At 39.7% G+C, this 6546-nt stretch overlaps 1 long non-coding RNA gene across 1 annotated transcript; it reads left to right on the top strand.

Moving 5' to 3' along the window:
- Window positions 1-843: 843 nt before the first annotated feature.
- LOC116846181 lies at window positions 844-1633 on the top strand. The gene is made up of 2 exons (XR_004378428.1): window positions 844-1196; window positions 1339-1633. It is a non-coding gene; the product is annotated as an uncharacterized LOC116846181 (long non-coding RNA).
- The last annotated feature ends 4913 nt before the right edge of the window (window positions 1634-6546 follow it).

Raw genomic sequence — 6546 nt, 5'->3', positions numbered from 1 at the left:
ATATATATATATATATATATATATATATATATATATATATATATATATATGACCTTACATATGGTCATATTTAATTATATATGTCTAATTATACATAAAACAAATACTGTTGAAAGAAAGAAAGAAAACATAATTTAATTTAACGTCGACATTATAGGTTATCATAAATGTAAGCATTTATTTCAATTGTGTCTTCATAAGACATTCTTTTTAATATAGACATATATAATTATATATGATCATATATGGTCATATGTGGACAAAATCCATTTATGAACATTTTTTCCCGGGATAATATCGATATTATAATGTCTCATACAATGTAACTGTTATATAACACTGTATGTTATTTGTATATTGTTGTGAGAGACATAACATCAATATTACTGATATTTGGTACTCATTGGGAAATAATAACTATTGTAACTTTCATTTATGTTTATAAGAAGTTTTCTGCTTAAAATTGATCCCAGGAACACATCTCTTAGTATGTACAAGTACGTACTTAGTATGTACAATTTGTCATGGGATACTCTGCATATGACCTATATATAAATTTTGTCTTTATATATGATCATATATTTTATATATATATTTACTGAAAAAAATGCTGGTGATTGAAGAAAAGAAGAAATATTTTATTCTATTAGACATCGACACTATAGACTAGCAAAAACATAAACATTTACTTTGATTTTATTTGTACAACAGCATTTTTTCAGCGTGGATATATATTGGTTGCCTCAGATCAATATGTGAAGCTCTCGTGGAGGCATAATACGGAGTACTATTAAAGTGAACATAAAAGTCCTATATTGTTTAGCGATATTTGCAATAATTATCCTAATAATTATTGCAAATACACGTAATCACCCGTAAATTTTCTCTAATTAATATCTCAATAATTATTGCGAACGTCACAAAATGATATAGGACTTTTATGTTCTTCTCAATCCGTACTATGTCTACGTGAAAACTTTGGAGGTCGTTTTAGGGCACTCTGTATAATTATGTGTGATTATATATGATCAAACAGAAGAAACATGAAGAAACAGAATTCATGTATCATCATTGTTTTCCGGGAAGATAAGTAATACGTCGGCTTCCCAGCGCGATCTTTCAGGAACCGCTGAACGATGGGACATAGAGGACGGGAGATTTTGCGGAGTTACGCGATTATGAGAGACGTCTAAAAGGTATATTGACTTCAATTACACGCTATTAAGGACACCCTCAAATTGATCGATGTTCTGGCGCGTTCACGTCCGAATCGAATGAAGAACGCGCCTTCCCCTACCCTCGCAACGCTTTTTAATCCTACTGTAATAATTGCCATAGGTAAATTGACTCTAATGACACCGGTTCCCGAACGATCGTCAACCTTCGACCGAGATTTTACGGCATGGAAAGTTATTGGGAACTAAACGGCTGGACTCCCAGCAACAAATTTCAATCTTACTCCACATTCGTTGATGAACGAGGCGCGGACCTAGGAATTTTTATGCGAAAGTTCCTCCGTGCGAACGAGGAGTTCAATGTACTTTCTCGAGATTATGCGATGTCGCATTGGTATCCGCAAAATCGATACTGAGATATACTGGTCCGCTTAATAAAGATCTAAGGCGTTTTACAATTGATCGATTCCTAAATTTCTGGAAGCCGCGCGCCGGTGCGTCCGATGCTAAGACGATCTCACATTCTCGTGTAAATTCGCTAAATCTAACGATATCTTTCTCATCTTGCTTCTGTCGCAGAATTTAAGTTCAAGATCACCTTAACTAACAGAACAGGTAGAACAGAAAATCATGATGACGTCAAAGTGACGAGAAAATGACTTTAGAAATTCACTTTTCGATCGTGATTCGATTATTTACTCGTCATTTCGACATTATCGTGATTTTCTGCTCTATCTAGGTAATTCACTTTCGTACCGGACGCATCGCGCTATATGATACTCGTATGCGTATTCTTATCGTTTTCTAACACTCTAACAATAACAAATAAACACGTGAACAAACACGTTAAACGTTGAATAGTCGTACGAGCTAAGGCTTCGCATTATTATATTATATTATATATTTTATACGTTATATATAGATTTAATCACACACACACACACACACACACACACACACACACACACACACACACACACACACACACACACACTAAAGCGTCTGCGCGATCCTTGCGATCTTTTTCACGGATCGCGTACCCGAATTGTCCGATTAAAAGAAGAAGAAAAAGGAGAAACAACGTATCGTCGCATTGACGACGGTAATTGCAACCGAACGAATTATATCGACGAATAATACTCGCGAGATTTCACGAATCGGAGAGCGTCGACAAATCGTGGACTAGAAGTATGCGAGATCAATCGGTATCTTTTTTTTTAGCAAGATTCGCTGTACGTCGCTCATCTAACTCGCTCGCCGTCGACTACTTCCAGCGAGAATTCCATCGCGCGATCAGCCTTCTCGTCGATATCCCGGCGTAGTTCCGACGCGCTCGAAAGATCAAAGGACCTCGGAAGCGGAGATACGCCGATTACCGTGCGAGGTTTTTGCCTTGCTCTGACTTGCAGGTCGTCCCAACCAAAGTCGCGAGTGTGCAAAGTAAAGGCCATCACACAAAATTCCGTAAGAACTTAAAACGTAAGCGTAAAGAAATCGACCAATCCCAATCGATCACTCGGCTCTTCGTAACTCCTCCATTATTACGAAGAGCCGAATACTCGATTGGGATTGGTCGATTTCCTTACGCTTACGATTTAAGTTCTTACGGAATTTTGTGTGTGATGGCCTTAAGCCCATATAGTGAATCGGTCTCAAGGAACGCGCAGTATAGTGTTGTTGTAGATACTTTCATCGGATAAGGCTGCGTTAATTATTGTCTTTTTCAGCGTTCGTTCGCTCCTGTGCGGAAACAGCTGGCTTCAACCCCTTCCCCTCTCTCCCTTGGTCACGAGTGAAATTTCGCTTGCTCCTTCGTTCTCGCGAATTGTCTTCATGATCTCGTTGGATAATCGGAACGTAACTTTCATTATTCGCGAATAATTCAATTTGATATCCTTCGTGTATATCTTTTGAAATGAAAAGTATTCAAGAACAAAAAATGACTTTACGCTCACACTCACGCTAACGAGGGATCTCCTTTGATCTCGCGAAATCTCGTCCTAGTTGCTCGAATGTCCCGGCAGCATTTTAACGACACCAGGATTAAATTATAATCACCTCAGTTAATTCTTTTTCTTGCCACGAAGCGTGCGGATATGTCTCTCGCGTCCCAGCAAACATATAGTCTGTTCTTTTCAGCTGCACTGCTGAATTGGTGCAATAAGTTAGAGTGAGAAAATATACATTTATTTTACTTTAACTTATTGCACCAGTTCAGCAGTGCAGCTGAAAAGAACAGACCAATGATAACATCGAATGACGTATTAATGACGTTTATTGATGTATTATTGACGTTACAGACATGTTATCAATACGTTATTAATGCGGCATTTGACATTATCCTGCTTTTGAATGCATTGCGAAAGAAAAGTGATCACGATCAGGACTAGCGTTGCAATTTCATTGTAATTTTAATAATGCATATTTTACGTAGAATGTGTTACACGCCCGCGCACGCGCACACACACACACACACATATACAGGGCATCTCAAAAATTGTACACACCAACTCCATAGAGGTGTACAGCTAAGCGAGAGGATTAGAAAAGTCCTCTTCCATTTAGCGATAACGCATCTAGTTTGTTAGTAACAACCGCGTAAAGTTTGGCGTTTGTCACGCCCATCGCAGCCTATAGATGCTCCGCGACGAACTGTGTGCGTCAGAGCGGCTTGCGCTGACTCCCGCGATGGCGTTTTGACGCTTTAATGCTGCTGGCGCGCGACAAGGCAACGATGAACGCGCCGCGTTACCGCTCGGCCTCGACGCACCAGCTCGCCGCGGAGTGTCTATAGGCCGCGATGGGTATGACAAACGCCAAACTTTATTGTAATTTTACTTGTATTGTTTGTATTGTATTATTGTTTTATTGTATTGTTACTAATAAACTAGACACGTTATTGCAAAATGGAAAAGCACTTTTCTGCTCCTCTCGTTTAGCTATATGCTCTTATGGAGTTGGTGTGTTACAATTACGAGACACTTTGTATATACAGGGCCTCTCACACTCTTCTTCGGGCATTTTGTGGGGACGTAGAATGGGTTGATGTGAACATAAAAGTCTTATACTGTTTTGCTAAATTCGCAATAATAATCGAGATATTAATTAATAAAGATTAAGGAAAAACGCACGCTGAATGGTAGAGGACGGACCGCTCGAGTCACAGCGCGGCCCAATAATATAGGGCGCGGATGTCGCGCGCGGTGATTGGAAGACAATGCACCACTACCTATACTTATACCGCTGCGCTTCTATGCTTGCCGCACCGCGCCGAGATAAGAATAGGCAGTGGTGCATTGTCTTCCAATGTCGCGCGCGACATCCGCGCGCTTTATTACTGGGTCGCGCTGTGATTCGAGCAATCCGTCCTTTATCATTCAGTGTGCGTTTTTATTTAACATTTTTAATTAATATCTCGACTATTATTGCGAATATCGCAAAACGGTATAGGATTTTTATGTTCGCATCAACCCATTCTACGTCTCTACAAAATGCACGGAGGAGAGTGTGAGACACCCTGTATACAGGATGTCTGACTCGTACTGTATCAGAGCTAATATACAGGTGTCCTGCGTAAGACGTACGAAAAGAAAAATATAAGTAGAACATATAAAAGTGAACAAAAATTGTATAGGTCATTTTTCAAACAATCACGTAAAATTTTGAGATATTAATTAAAATAGTTGGGCATATCAGAGCGCGGCGACGCGGCAGGCGGGCAAAGGAACTGGAAGGACACACACGTACACGGACGCAAACACGGAGTTATTCATTTCAGTATGCCAAACGATCCACCTCTCCGGTCTATAAGATAAGCCCGCGTCCGATAAGCAATCGTCCATTTTTTTCGCCGGCCGCGGCGAGCTGTATGTCCCGCCTGTTGTGTCGCCGCACTCTGATATATCCAACTATTTTAATTAATATCTCGAAATTTTACGTGGTTGTTTAAAAAATGATCTATACAATTTTTGTTCACTTTTATGTGTTCCACTTATATTTTTCTTTCCGTACGTCTTACGCGAGACACCCTGTATAGCTAGAATAGGTCGGGGTGAGTAATGGAATCGATGTCCTTTTTTAAACAAACACGTAAAATTTTGGATTATTAAATAAAGTAGATGGGCTAATCAGATCGCGGCGACATGGCAGGCGGGACATACGGCTCGCCGCAGCCGGCGGAGAAAGTGGACGATTACTCGCGGACCTATCTCATAGGTCCAGGGATGTCAGATCTAAAACGCAATCACCACCTCTGGGCCTATGAGATTGGTCCGCGAACAATCGGCCATTTTCTTCGTCGGCCGCGGCAAGACATATGTTACGCCTGTCACGTCGCTACTATCTAATTAGCCTATCTATATATCTTTATTTAATAACTCGAAATTTTACGTGGTTTAAAAAAAGACACCGATTCCATTACTCACCCCGATCTATTCTAGCTATATATTAGCTCTGGTACGGAACGAGTCAGACACCCTACACACATACACACACACGCACGCGACACACACACACACACGCACACACACGCCCGCCCACGCGCACACACACACGCACACACATACGCACATACGCACGCACACACGCACGCACACACAGGGTGTCTCACGCTCTCCTCCGGGCATTTTGTGCGGACGTAGAATGGATTGATGTGAACATAAAAGTATACCGTTTTGCGGAATTCGCAATAATAGTCGAGATATTAATTTAAAAAGTTAAGGAAAAACTCACGCTGAATGGTAGAGGACGGACCGCTCGAGTCATAGCGCGGTCTAGTAATATAGCGCACGTATGTTGCGCGCGGTGATTGGAAGACAATGCATCACTGCTTATACTTATACCGTTATGTCTTGCCGCACCGCGCCGAGATAAGAGACTGCCGTCGTGTACTTATACTTTAGATCAAATTGTACAAAAAAGTCCTCTATCATTTTACAAATAATTACATAGATTTTTAATTATTAATTAAAGAAGATAAGTGCATTATCACGCAAAATCGTGCAATAATCTTCTTTAATTAATAATTAAAAATCTATGTGATTATTTGGAAAATGGTAGAGGACTTTTTTATTCAATTTGACTTAAAGTATAAGTACATGATGGGAGTCGTCGCTATTATAACTCATTTACCATATTCTGCATGATCATTTACAAATTTTCTACAATTAATATCTCGATAATTATTGCGAATATCGCAAATAACGGTATAGGACTTTTATGTTCACCTCAACCTGTTCTACGTCCCTACAAAATGCCCGGAGGAGAGTGTGAGACATCCTGTGTATATATATACATGTATACATATATATATATATATATATATATATATATATATATATATATATATATATATATATATAACACACACACA

The sequence above is a fragment of the Odontomachus brunneus genome, unplaced genomic scaffold, assembly GCF_010583005.1.
Source record: "Odontomachus brunneus isolate Ranch 3 - 2012 unplaced genomic scaffold, Obru_v1 Obru_scaffold_061, whole genome shotgun sequence".
NCBI lineage: Eukaryota > Metazoa > Arthropoda > Insecta > Hymenoptera > Formicidae > Odontomachus > Odontomachus brunneus.
This window is presented reverse-complemented; position numbering and strand designations above follow the sequence as displayed.